The sequence below is a fragment of the Mustela nigripes genome, chromosome 12, assembly GCF_022355385.1.
Source record: "Mustela nigripes isolate SB6536 chromosome 12, MUSNIG.SB6536, whole genome shotgun sequence".
NCBI lineage: Eukaryota > Metazoa > Chordata > Mammalia > Carnivora > Mustelidae > Mustela > Mustela nigripes.
The window spans coordinates 123,387,123-123,402,566 of NC_081568.1; positions in this window are offsets into that span (position 1 = coordinate 123,387,123).

Genomic DNA, 15,444 nt, shown 5'->3' on the forward strand with positions numbered 1-15,444 from the left:
CCCTTGATGGATTCAAAGTCACCGAGAATGATGAGAAGATGAAGAATGAATGTGAAGAGGTCAGGCCCGTGCAGCAGTCAGTCTGTGCCTGCAAGTGAAGGGATACATGGCTTGAGGTTGGCAGCAGAAGGAGAAACAGAGGCAGGTGCCCTTGAAAACACTGGTTTCCAAGAAGCTGATGTCTTCTGGAAGAAGGAAGGGAGACTATTTGGGGGCTCATGGCAGAAAAAAAAAAAAAAAAAACAGGATATCGCCCTCATTGTCTGGCCATGTCTAAATGACAGGAGAGAAAACATATTCTTGGCTTGAGAGAGTTTCCATGGAGGGAGAGAGAGTTTTGTCCTTGGATGCTCAGGACTGCTCATGAAATGATCAGATTTATACCTTTGTCTCAAGTTACCTCAACCGATAGGCAAGGAACACAACTTTCTTTAGCAATTGTAGATTGCCTGGTGATATCTTCCTGGTTTGTTTTAATATGTTTTTTAAATAAATTATAATGTTTCTAATATTTTAAGTAGCATTTTGCCACTTTACATTGATATATCAACTAAAATGGATTCAACTTTACCAACTGCCAAAATATTTCCTTTTAATCCGCGTTTCTTAGATGAGCATACTATGTTTATTAGTTCGATTAGTAACAACTCAATATCCCAATAGCTTTTAATTACACATTCTTTCTTATTTGTTACTTGTAAATGACTGTGTGTCAACCAGCAGTAGTGCCTTTTCCCCATGTTTCTTTTCATTCCGTTCTAAGGTGATAGTCCAGGCATCATATGGAACATAAAGGAAATATTTGGCAGAAATTTCTAGTGCTTTCTGAAGCTTCTACTCAGTAGCCTTGGTGTTACATTTACTCAGACTTCACTAGATGAAGTTTGTCACACTGTCACCTTAATTATAGTGGGGCAGAGGATAGCAGTCCTATCCCTTCCTGCATTGGTGCTCTGCATGTCTTATGGTAGTGGGTGCGATTATGTCACAAGCTTCAGGGTAGAAGAAAATAGAAATATCCAAGACAATGAAACAATCCAACACAAAAAGCACTGAAAACTTACGATAAATACTTCATGAATTCAACCCAAACTCGGCTCAGAGACATGTCTCTGCCAAGGTAAAAATAATAAACACCGAATAATGTCTATAGTAGCTAAAGGGTAAGAGATTTAAGAAAAAAAGTAGATGTCAAGATACCTTTCCTTCTATACCGTACAAAACAAATACAGGTAAAGGAATGCGGTAATGATGGTTTGTTAGAAAAGGAAGATGAGCTGATCTGTCTCCCTAAAGTCGTCATTAAGTAGTGATCCTTCTTTAGTACATTTTTCATGCTTCAGTGTCTTGCCACAAACTGTATCAGTCCAGATACATGGTTTGACCATTATTCTGCATTATATTCTAGACACTGGGATAAACTGCATTTAACTTGTAAGACAGTATGAGAACCGACCACATGGTTGAGATGTTCTTTTGGGAGAGGGTTCCAGATCAACCTGGTACTGCTCTACCAGTTAGCTTCCTTCATACAGATCTCGGTTCTATGTGAATGGCTGTTTAGGACTCCATTCTTACTTTTCACTCTCAAAGCGCCTTCCGTATTTCTTGAGAGAATTAAGTGAGCTGATTGGAGGTATGCTGCTATTTATTCTCTACTGCCAACTCTGCTGAGACATAGGCCAGCTGTTTTAGAAGAACCACACCATGTTGTATTCCAAAGAGGATTAGAAGATGTTTATGTAAAGAAAACCTGAACTATGGTAATGAAAAATCAGTTCTAATTTCAGACCTTTTACGTAGATTACCTAACCACTTGGATAGGTTTTTTGTTGTTGTTGTTGTTTATTTGTTTGTTTTTAATGATTTTATTTATTTACTTGACAGACAGAGATCCCAAGTAGTCAGAGAGGCAGGCAGAGAGAGAAGAGGAAGCAGGCTCCCTGCTGAGCAGAGAGCCCAGTGCAATGCCAGGCTTGATCCTAGGACCCTGGGATTATGACCTGAGCGGAAGGCAGAGGCTTTAACCCACTGAGCCACCCAGGCGCCCCAACTTGGATAGCTTTTAAGGCCAGGAAAAAGTCGGGCTACCAAATTCATTTTTGGAAGCCTGTAAGGAAGATAGAAAGTCGTAAAGGAAAAAAAATATAAATGTGAATTTTGTCCCTCTCGCTGTTTGACACTTGTCATTCTTAACCTTGGAATATATTTTATCATTGGGCCTTTAAACTTTCAGGTTAAATTTAATGTAACAGATTTTTTTAAAGATTTTATTTATTTGACAGAGAGAGAGAGAGAGAGAGAGATCACAAGTAGGCAGAGAGGCAGGCAGAGAGAGGAAGAAGCAGGCTTCCTGCTGAGCAGAGAGACTGATGTGGGGCTCGATCCCAGAACCCTGAGATCATGACCTGAGCCGAGGGCAGAGGCTTAACCCATTGAGCCACTCAGGTGCCCAATGTCACAGAGATTTACAGTTTTACTTCAACGAGGATGAAGCAAGGATCTCAGCTGTATTCTTTCTCTGTAGTAAGACATAAATGCTCAGAGCCACTGAACCAGGCATCGCCATGTAATAGCACCCGGTGGCTCATAACATCCCAAAGACGTGTGCAAACTGATACTCTAATGCTATCTTAAAAACCTCACAGTAAGTTATTGCCAAATTATGGCTAAGTGAAAGTGTTTCCTTGTGTGAGACATTGCACATCCAAACATACTAAATGTTCAGTGTGGCATTTACTTGGAAAGATGATGGAAGAGTTAAACAAATATTCGTGAATGATCACACAATCGCACATTAGGTTCAGGAACACTTACCTGAATGTTTTTGCATTTCTGTGAGCTATGGTAATGCACAAAGCTATAAGTATATATTAAGATGCAGGATTAATAAAAAATAAATCTACTGTATATTATGCTAGGCATCATCTATTCACATAACAATATATTGAAGGGTCCTCGGTGGCTTTCAAATATAAGAAGAAATATGGAATAAATTTTATAAGAATGTTTACCAGGCTATCCCAAAGAATAAAGAAAAAATGGAGATATACCACATGCCATTATATTGAATCATTTGCAGATTGAAGGAGCAGAACAGAGAAAACTTACACAATGAGTGTTTTGGAAGCATGATATAAATGGAGATGTCCTGATTTCTATTTGAGAACTTAGAAGGGAACCAGGCATGTGCTGCCCTTGATCCAAAAAGGACAAATTTCTATGTTCTCTGGACTATTTTTCCATATTAGAATACTTAGCTGAAATAAGCAACAAATGTAGTCATTAGTCAATGCACCATGTCATAAGGCAGAAGGAACCTGTGGCACACAGTTGGTACATTGGACATATCTTGGGGCAAGATAAAGAAAAAAAAAAATCCTGCTGGCAAGAGTGCTTCATGAAATTGTCCAGGAGGTCAATGTATGATTTGCCTTGGGACCTAAAGTGATACACACACAAATTTAAAAGTAAATCACCTACTTCCTAGGGTTGGGATGGGAGTTAGGTACATGAAGATGGGAAACAATCTTTCACTGTTTAGAAAAGAAGTAGTGTAATTGATACCGTGTTTGCTCTTTGGAAGTTTGTATATCCGTGGGTGAGGTATAAACACTTCTTATCCCTCATTTAGAAGAGGGAAAGTATACCATTGAGATGTCTCACCCACATGAGGACATCACTGAAATTTAAACAAGAAAAATGTAAAAACAAAAACAAACAAGAAAATAATTTATGAGTACGAGGAAGGATAAAGCAATCTTACCATTACTTAAAAATTAGTTGCTGTCTAGGGGTGCCTGGGTGGCTCAGTGGGTTAAGCCTCTGCCTTCAGCTCAGGTCATGATCTTGGAGTCCTGGGATCAAGCCCCACATCAGGCTCCCTGCTCAGCAGGGAGCCTGCTTCCTCCTCTCTCTCTGCCTGCCTCTATTCTTACTTGTGATCTCTGTCTGTCAAATAAATAAATAAAATCTTTTTTTAAAAAAAATCAGTTACTGTCTTGAGGTAATTCTACCTAATAGAGAATAATTCATTAAAAGTTTCAAAATCTATTAGGAAAACCCCTTCATGGGCAAGAGGTTTGGTTTTGGTTTTAGCTTGGTTTGGTTTGGTTTTAAAAATTTTGTCATAGCATTTATGGAGGAGACAGAAAGAGTGATAAAATGTGTCCAGTGAAAATTTCAAAGGACATAATGAAGCAATTTAGAATAAATGTTATTTAGCCGTATTTCTATTTTAGAGATATACAAATACCTATTTGGTTTGTTAGGATGTATTATAAGTGTTTATTGTACTAGTGTAAATACTACTTCAGTTGAGAATAATTTGATTAAATATATAGAGAGATTATCTGATAAAAACAACATTTAAGTATTTGGAAATATATTAAGTAATAAGGTGTAAAATCAGTTATAGTTTTCATATATACAAAACTTCATTTAAAAATATGAGCTAAATTTAATAAAAATAATGGTTTAATATTATAGAATAGATACAGTATATATATATATATATATAATATAATGTGTTGTCACACATTAAACTCACAAGAAATTACAATATTTTTAATAATTCCAAACTACTTTTCCTAGAAACTGACATTAGCTTTGACTTGAAATTATCACTTTTCTTCCTTTTCTTTGAATTTTGTACAAGATTGCTTCTAATGGCCAGATGCTAAAAATATTTAATAAATTTGGGGATATAAAAGGAAAAGGAAAGTTATGGGAAATGGACTGAAATGGGAATTACTCAGCTGGAAGAAGATGTTAGAAAGGACTCTAGTGTCATATTTTTATTCTTCTGTTAACTTCTTCACGTATGTCCTGCTGTCACAAGGGTCTCTCCTGCTAGAGAACCAGAAGGACATTAATAAAGACTCATGAACATGAATTATTTCAGAAACTGCACCATATCAATATACCGATGTGTACTACATTAATACTATAAGTAATTAACACTTCTAACCAAATTAGAAATTTGTCTATCTGAAGTGTTAATCAGACAAAGGAAGCATCATGAACAATGCATATCTATGAACATATTAGTTCACTGTCCCCTGCTTTTTTGCCTAGTTAGAGAAAAGGGCTCCATTTAGACTAACCCTTTCAGTCTCATTTGCAAACGATCAACAAAAGGTCAAGTATTTTATTTCAGGATTCCTGGAAGTAGTGACACTGGATTGATCTATGTTTGGTCATATCAGAAAACTGAGGCTATAGAAATACCTAAATATCTGTAAAAAAAAAAAAAGATAAATATGAGAGGTGATGTATGTTACTTAACTAGGTGGTGGGAATCCTCTCATCATTTAAAAAAGAAAAAAATGTAAATATCTACAATATCTACAATCATGTCTGTTCTGTTCTTTTTCATCAGTTGTTTGGAGCATCCTTATAACAGGTCCTTACTATCTCACCATTCCCAACATATTCATCACTGCATTGTTTTCAAGACTGAACAATTTCATATAGGTCAATAAGTCTTTTAAAAGCAGTAACATACATTATTTATCTTATGTATTCAATTTTTTGCAAGGTGCCTGAATATGGCGAGATTATAAGTGGTCATTGAATAATTACACGGGATGAAAAAAGTACAGGACTATTCCTCTGATAAGCCATATCTTATCTTATCTCTTCTGAAATCTGTCTTAAGTTATCCATGGTATGTTTTTGTGTGGACAATTTTAACACATTTAGGAGCTTTGATTCACCTACTACTGAGTCTATAGACAGACATCTAAGTGCATTGGGTTTTAGCCATTCACAAACCCACTTCGGTCTCAGTCTCATGACTGCTCTCTGAATCCTCTAGTTTTGGTGGAGTTCTTTGTTATTCTGACACATTATGCATGGACTCTATGACTCTTCACAGTCTCTTTTGACTCTTTGTTTCTGGTTACTGTATCTTGGATTACACTCCTATCATATTCATGTCTGTCTACATCTATTCATTGTTATAGTAACAAAAACAGGTTTTTTTTTTTTTTTTTTTAGAGTTTAGTGCGTTTTATAAATTGAAATTTGTTAGTGTATTCTCTTTTAGGAAAGACCTTTATTCAAACTGTAGTTCACTGAAGATACTTTGTACGTTGACTTTTAAGTGAAGCATACAGTTTGAAATTTGATAAGTAGAAAACCAAGGAATTGTTTGAATCTTTTTTAAATATATATTTTAAGAATCTATATATTTATTTAGAGTGAGAGAGAACAGTAGGGAGGGGCAGAGGGAGAAGGAGGGGGCATGTGGGGCAGACTCGGTGCTGAAAGTAGGAGCCCAACACAGATCTTGATCTCACAACCCTGAGATTATGACCTGCACTGAAATCAAGAATTTATCACTTAAATGACAGAGCTATCCAGATGCCCCTGAATCGTTTTTTACAAGTGAATTTACAAGACATCATTGTGTATTTCCACTTAATTAAAAATGTACACATTAAAACACGTTTCAAGGGGCACCTGGTTGGCTCTGTTGTTAAGTATCTGCCTTCGGTTTGGGTCATGATCCCAGGGTCCTGGGATTGAGCCCCACATCAGGTTCCCAGCTCAGCGGGAAGCCTGCTTCTCCCTCTCCCACTTTCCTGGCTTGTGTTCCCTCTCTTGCTCTCTATCTCTTTCTGTCAAATAAATACATTTTAAAAAAATCTAAAAAAAAAAAAAAAAGTTTCAGAAGAATAATTGCAATTTCAAAACCATTTGTTTTTTATGTACGTAGTTCCTTTTGAATCAGTAATATACATCATGTTGAACTAGACAAGCATATCCTCTTAAGAGACTATGGGAAGCTGTAAATTTTAGTTAAAAAGAAAAAAAGAAAGAAACACTAGCTCTTTATGAGCTAGTGTCTATCCTTGGTCTTTGGACCAATAAAGTCCCCCCTTCTACCACCTGACACTCTCCTGGAATGTAACAACACACCACACACCCTCACCCATGCCTAACTGTGAAGGGGTGCTAAATTTGAGAGTTTTCTTCCGGTTACTCTCTGGAATCACAATTATTGCTCTCCAATACCTGTCCACATTCATACACAGGACTAGGTGATCCCAGTCACTTCTCCCATCTATTCCCCTGTGCCCCAAACAGACATTTATACCTGGTATGCTTGGTGACCATTTCCTTTGTCGAAGCTTGGTAATGTCCCATTTAAATTTATGTAGACTGTGAGAAGAGCTAATATAGCAGAAGATGGTGTATAAAAACAGCGTATTCATTTAGTGTGTAATGATTTCCCTGAGACAGTTGGTTGACAATTTGAAAGCCCCAAATAGCTGTTTTCCTCAGACAAGTGTCAAAGGATCTTTGCGATTCATGATGATCAGTGACAAAACAAAACAAAAAAACCCCATGCAGTTCCAGATGCTAATCTCATCTTTTTTTTAATTAACATATAATGTATTATTTGTTTCAGGAGTACAGGTCTGTGATTCATCAATCTTACACAACACATGGAGCTCACCATAGCGCGTACCTCCCCAGTGTCCATCACCCAGCCACCCAATCACTTCTACCCCGCTCCCCTCCAGCAGACCTCAGTTTGTTTCCCGAGATTAAGAGTCTCTTATGGTGTGTCTCTCTTTCTGGCTTCATCTTGTTTCATTTTTCCCTCTCTTTCCCTGTGATCCTCTGCCTTGTTTCTCAAATTCCTCATATCAGTGAGAACATATGAAACATCATGATAATTCCTCATACCAGTGAGAACATAGTGAAATCAGTGCTTCTTTTGCTTAACATAATACCCTCTCATCTTAACCTCCCTTTTCCTTCAGCTTCAACTGCCAATTTCATTTTCACTATATTGTTTTTCAGGTATTTTTTTCCTTCTCCACCGAATGTCATTGTCTGAGCACTTCAACTTTGTGCCTTTCTGACCATGTCATTCTCCATAAATATGCTTCATCTATTCGGCAGAAATAGCAAAGTGATAATAAACCTTCAAATACATTATTAAAATGAACGGCTTCTAACAGGGCACAATGTCACAGCTAGTTTGGTACAGTGGATTACAGAATGGTTTTCATAGTTGGTTAAGTCCATCTGTTGGCAAATGGAAAATTATTTTGATACGTGGTTTTTCAGATATTACCCTCACTAAAAATCAATGTAAACCCCTGGAAAATAAAATAATATTTGAATAATTGAAATATTCTTGCACTCAAGTTTTGGTAATTCTACTTTTTTTATAGTGTGTATTAAAGGAGAACCAAACTTTCTCAGTTGGAAAACACATGGAAGAGTCAGAAAAAGAGAATGAGTACCAAAGCCATAAACCATATATTTGAATTTTAATTCTGCTACCATTGTGTAGCAATTTTATCGAACACGTTTAATCTCCCTGAACTTGAGTGTTACCATCTGTACTTGATGGGATGCCTTAATCCCATCAAGTTCCTGTAGGAGAGTTGTTGCATACTTTCTATTCTGAAGGTTGGTTACTTGTTGGTTAACAAACCAAGCATTAGGTCCTTTAGAATCCTCTCACGCACTGGGCAGGACTGGATAGCAGCGTGCTCTGATAGAGTAAGGTATTTAAATATGCATCTTTCTGCGGACCATGACAACTGATCATCCAGAAGTTGTGACTCTGCTTGTCCTGTTTTTCATCTGTGAATAACTTGCTTTAGCCTATGTCCACCTTTGTTCCGTAAACTCACTCATGAGAAACTAATAATATTGCCAAGTTAATAAAGCATAGTGAAATCAGTGCTTGGTGTCTCATGTGCCATTCTAGAATCATGTCCAAGGCAGCGTCAAAGTCTCCAGAGCATATTTTTGCTCTCTGAAAGGGCTGCTAGAAGAATGATCAATTAATTTCAAGGTTCCTGCCTACAACTCTCAAACATGATTTGAGATACCATTGCAGTCTTTATATGGAAAAGGTAGATCACCAAGCAGTGTTCCAGTGCACTACAGAATTTGCCTTAAAATTTTTAGTATCTCTGTCTCTGAAGCATGACATGTGTGGTACTTCCCTGACCACCCTTCCTCACAGAGACTAAAGCATACAAACCTGAAACATCAAATTGAGACACGCAAGTACCTCACTTATCAAATTACTCATTGTATTGTTACCAGTTTCTTTTAAATTTTTTAATTTTTTTATAAACATATAATGTATTATTAGCCCCAGGGTTACAGGTCTGTGAATCACCAGGTTTACACACTTCCCAGCACTCACCATAGCACATACCCTCCCCAATGTCCATAACCCCACCACCCTGTTACCAGTTTTTTTCAGTTTTATTCAATATTATGTGTTTCTTATTCTTTCTCTAATGTGTGCAGACTTTGTGACTTCAGTATGACATCTTTTAGCATATAGGTATTAGAAGAGTCTTTAAATACATAATATATTTAGAGTGTTATTCAACAGACTTTTCCTTAGAAAGAGCATGTCAGTGTCTCTGAATATAAACTGAAAGCCACAATGTTATTTTTATCAGCATGAAAATGTCAAAGTCCTACGACAGTGTTTCTTGTTCACCAATTTTAAAAAGCAAGTAGATTTTCTTAAAAGTCTCTGAACTAAAATTGTGAAAGTGAAAAATGTTCTCTACAGAACTGAGAATATACAGAAAAAAATAGATTTCTTGATATCAAATGAGTTTTCACTGGAGGCTTAAGAATATACATGATTAATTTGGGAAATTTTGTCTTTATGCCACTTACATTATAAGCTATTTTCTTTTTTTGGAAAAGATTTTATTTATTTATTTGAGAGAGAGACAGAGAATGCGTAGTGGGGTGGGGAAAAGGGAGAAAGCGAAGCAGACTCCCTGCTGAGAGGGGCTCAGTCCCAGGACCCCAAGATCATGACCTGAGCTGAAGGCAGACAACTGACTGAGCCACCCAGGTGCCCTTATAAGCTATTTTCTGATGTCAGTTTTGCCATTTGTGTTTTCAGGCTATGCTGACTTACAATATTATTGGATTATCATTCTCCTGTTTTTTAAAGGAAATAGATTTTATTTATTTATTTTTTTTTTCGGTGTTCCAAGATTGATTGTTTATGTACCATACCCAGTGCTCCATGCAATTCATGTCCTGCATAATACCCACCATCAGGCTCAACAACCCCCCCACCCCCCCCCACCCCCAAACCCCCCAATTTTTTAATCAGAGTCCATAGTTTCTCTTGGTTCATCTCCCCCTACGATTTCCCCCAACTCACTTCTCTTCTCCATCTCCCAATGTCCTCCGTGTTATTCCTTATGTTGCACAAGTAAGTGAAACCATGTGATAGTTGACTCTCTTTGCTTGACATTCTAGTATTTTTAATGGAGGGTAAGGGAGAAAAAAAGGAAAAAATAAATTTGTCAACTTTTGAAAATAAATATTATACAAAGTATACCCGATTAGAGAAATTATTTCTTCTAATTAGTTTTTGCTGAAAGCTTTTCTAATAAGAATTTAATATTATAATTCCCAATCTTTTATTGCCTTATGTTGCTAAATTTTTAGTTAAATTCAAGTGGAATAAGGAGTTATTAAAATAGCAAAAACTTTATACCTATTATGCTAGGAAAAAACAACATAATGTACTTCCTAAAAGAGAAAAGCTATGAGCTGCAAAGGTATCATTTATGTTAATGTTGATAAAATGAACATTCTGGGGGCACTTGGGTGGCCCAGTCAGTTAAGCATCTGCCTTATGCTCAGGTTGTGATCCCAGGGTCCTGGAATCGAACCCCACATCAGCCTCCCTGGGGAGCCTGCTTCTCCCTCCCCTCCTCAATCATGTGTTCTCACTATCTCTGTCTCTCTCTCAAATAAATAAATAAAATCTGTTAAAAAAAAAAAGGGGGGGGGGGAAGGGGCACATGGGTGGCCCAGTGGGTTAAAGCCTCCACCTTCAGCTCAGGTCATGATCCCTGGGTCCTGGGGTCAAGCCCCAAATCAGGCTCTCTTCTCAGTGGGGAGCCTGCTTCCTCCTCTCTCTCTCTCTCTCTCTGCATTCCTCTCTGCCTACTTGTGATCTCTATCAAATAAATAAATAAATCTTAAAAAAAAAAAAGAACGTTCTGTTCTCCAAATGCTTTTTATTCTAAGTATGATGTTATCCCTAGAAATACTTTTCTTTTCAAAGTAATAGGAAACACGTAATTATTTAAAGTGCTAAGTAACTTGAAAAGGATAGTTCTGATGAGAAAACAAACCATATTACATTATGGTATTTATGTTACTATGATTAAAATATCACTATAATATCTCCAACGTCAGTTGTTTAAAAGTAAGAATATTTTGATGTATCTTCTGAGAAAAAAAAAATCCAAGAGAAATGTAAACATTTATTAGTGAGGACATATTTGAAATTCAGTTTTGCCATTTTCTGTTTTTCAGGTTCCTTATAATTTTCTTGCTTCAATATTACATTGATTACAATTAAATATCTATTTTTAAAAAACATACAGTTGGTAATTTAATTAAATGCACATAGCTTTATTTCTGGGTCAATTTTAGCCTTTATTTACTTATAGGTTTATTTTTTTAAAAGATTTTATTTATTTACTTGACACACGGAGATCATAAGTCAGCAGAGAGGCAGGCAGATAGAGAGAGGGGGAAGCAGGCTCCCTGCTGAACAGAGAGCTTGAAGTAGGGCTCAATCTCAGGACCCCTGAGACCATGATCTGAGCCAAAGGCGGAGACTCAACCCACTGAGCCATCCAGGATAATTTGTTTTTCATTAGTCTGCTTTGAGAAATCGACACCAAATTTTATATATATATATATATATATATATATATATAATGTATATAATAAATATTTGAAATGCATGGATATATCTATAATGATTTCACAAGTTCCATAACCATTTAAACTCATTTTATTCAAAAAATTATAAGTTTATATGCTAATTATACCTGGAAATGCAGTTTTTATCATACCAAAAAATATTCCTAGAAATTTAATTGGCAGAATGAGTTTGAGAGAAACCAGTAAGGAACATAAAAGATGAAAATTTTAGGCATTACACGTGCCAACAAAGTTTGATATGGAACTCAAAGAAACAGATTTATTAAGCTTCAGGGAAGCAAAATTGCTTTTTCTTAAGTTTTTTTAAAATTATATATCAATATGCTAAAATTTTCACAACTTTTCTAAGATATTAATAAAATAACATTTCATGTCTGTTCTCACAGACACATTATTATTATGGAAGAAATGTGATACAGCAAGGATGTTCTTAGTCCCTATATTCTATTATTGCAGTATCAAATATATGGAAATTATATAAAGATCAATGTGAATATGAGTATTAGAGATCTTATTCTCACTATTGTCATTCATTTGAAAAGAAATGGCATCCAATTGAAAACAATAGGGGAGAAATCATTTGAAAATATTTTAATGACAAATTTTAGGTAAAAACCAAAAAATACATTTCAAAACAGATTAGTTGTTGATAATCCATATCTAAAATATAACCCATTTTTCATCTACTAATTTCTCCAATAAATGTAACTTTTATAATGGTTCATAAAAGAGTTACCTGAAGATAAATTGGGGGAGATAGTTTAGGACCATGCTTTTCTAGAATAAAGAAAGTTATTAACATGTTTGCATATAAGAATAATAGCTAGTAATTGATTTTTTTAAGTTTGTTTGTTTGTTTGTTTGTTTGTTTTTGACAGAGAGAGAGATCACAAGTAGGCAGAGAGGCAGGCAGAGAGAGAGGGGGAAGCAGGCTCCTCGCTGAGCAGAGACCCCAATGCGGGGCTCCGTCCCAGGACCCTGGGATCATGACCTGAGCCGAAGGCATAGGCTTAACCCACTGAGCCACCCAGGAGCCCCTAGTAATTGATTTTTAAAATCTTTAGAGTTGCTTCTAAGATAAACTGGAGAAAATACAGATAGAATCAGAAAATATTTAAGATAACATCAAAATATCACAGGAAAAATCACAATGAAATAAACGGGTTGATAGTGATACCTAAAAAATAGAAATAGTATATTATGATCTTAAATCTGAAGAATGTTGTATCAATAGGAGTCAATGATACCTTTGATATAAGATGAACTAAAGAAACGATCATCTAAAATTACTCTAGATTTTAAACCTCAGTGGTCTAGAGAATGGTGACCTAATAAGTGGGGAGATAAACTGTATATGCAGAATGTCGGGTTCAATGCACTAGTAGTTTCTATTTTGCACTAAAGGTCACAGAAATGTCTAGCAAGTAGTTAGAAATTAAGGGCTCACACTGAGGAAATTTATGAGTGCAGGTCCAAATAATAAGACTGGTTCTCATTCAAAATAGTATTAGTGAGTATTACTGGGACAAAGACAGAAGGAAGATGAACAGCCAGACCATCTTAAAACAAATTATGTCAAACAAATTAAAATATATATTTTCTGGGGAAAAATGGAAAATATATTTATAATATGTCCACAATTTTGGAAGTGAAAGAGTCCTGAGAGGGAAATTTGGAAGGACTTACTATGGGAAATAAAATCAGGGGGAGGGATCTAGCTCTGTCACAATTCTCTGGAGCAATTTGGCATTAACAATGTCACAAATAGGAGAGATCCTTCACCAAAAGGCAATATCTTCGGCCCCTCACTAACTTCTATGGAACACTGATTGTGGTCATTTTATACCTTCTTGTCTTGTCGAGCCATGAGAATAAGAATGTAAACGGGAGCATTTCTGGTCAAAAGAGGCCCTGTGATTACCTCACCTACAATCTGTTCTTTCAGTGCAAATGTTACTACAGATCAAGTTTTGATTAATAGAAGTCAATCACTTTGGCTTATGCTGAGTTCAAATTGATAATTCATGACATTTATACTTTGTCTTAATTTTTTAGTAGTAAATTTAACTAAGGTAATGAAAGATAGGTACACTGAAAACTGTAAAACCCTGACATTTGTACTTTATGTTTAAAATAGTTTCTCCGAGAAAAAGTAACTATTTTTAACTTACAGGTCCTTTGTAAAATCCTTTGAATTCTGCCTTGATCACTTGGCAATCATCTGTTCCATCACATGGTAAATCAGCATGCTGAGTCCCTTGTACGTGCTAAGTGGTATATATCCACATATCCACATCACAGGGCTTGTAATTAGACCAGCTTTGTTCACTATGTCCTGCTTTAACAATGCTCTTGCCTTGAAGCAAAGAATCGGAACATTTACACGTGAAAGGAAAACATGCAATTCTAACTATTTCTACATGAATTCCTATTTGATTTGGGTAAAAGGTGTTCAAAAATAAAGAAGACTGAAAATATCCTTCAAAACTGCACATCAAGAGCTCCTTTCTATATCTGATATCTGTGAATATAACTTGACCTTGATCAGAAGTCTAAAATTAGGTATTCATGAATAATTTGGCATATTTCATCTATTCCATAAGTTATATTGTTACATAGTAGCTATAGTTTGTAAAAGATTCTATTGGTAGGCTTTCTAGCCATTAAAAACTCCTCAGGGAGGAATTTACATTAAAGAAAGATACAGAATGTTACCTAAATGCACACAATCACCTTCACATATACTCATTTTTCTAAATATCTTAATTTGTAAGTGGGACAATCCTTCCATTCTTATTAACTGTCCGCATGGAGACCATTAACCATACTATACTAATTCATTCTCCCTCCTGCAGAGCTAATTATAACTAATTATAAGGGTTCCAGACTTGGTCAGGCTTACTTGTAACTGGAGATTGACAAGGCTCTTTGTTCTAAGGAATAAGCAGGGAAAAGAGATGGGCAAAGTATAGTGAAAATGACCTGTCTATATTGTTCTGATACACCTAAATTGTAGGTGAACATATCATTTTTAAATCCCTAAAATAGATGAATATACCACTTTTAAATCCCTTTTGCAATAGTTTGAAAAACACCCATTAAAAACCACTGAAAATAATGAACTGTCTCAAAATCCTAAAGAGAAAAACAATTATTTCTAATTGAAAGTATTGAGAACAAATGCATGTAGGTGGTTTTTAGTAACTGATTAATAAGGAAATGAATGACATAAATGTGTATAAGCACTTCAGTAACATAAAAATCATCCTTACTTTTAATGATGTAGTGGTGATTATTTCGCTGTAGATAGAAGGCATATTGTCTTGTTTTTCAAATCTTTTTTTTAAAAATACTTTATTTATTTAAGAGAGAGAGAAAGAGAATGAGAGAGAGCGCATCCAGCAGGAAAGGGAGAAGCAGCCTCCCCGACAAGCAGGGAGCCAGATTCATGATATGGGGCTCAATCCCATGACCCTGGGAACATGACCTGAGCCGAAGGACACTTAGCCTAGGGAGCCACCCAGGTGCAACCTTGTTTTTCTCATCTTAATCTGATCGAAAACATTGCAGACCTTTTAAGTTATTATGAACAAAATCAATGTTTCTGATTACTCTAAGTCCAAAGTCAAAGCCATTTTTTATTTCAGTAATACAGTTCTTTTGTTTATGGAATGAATTTTA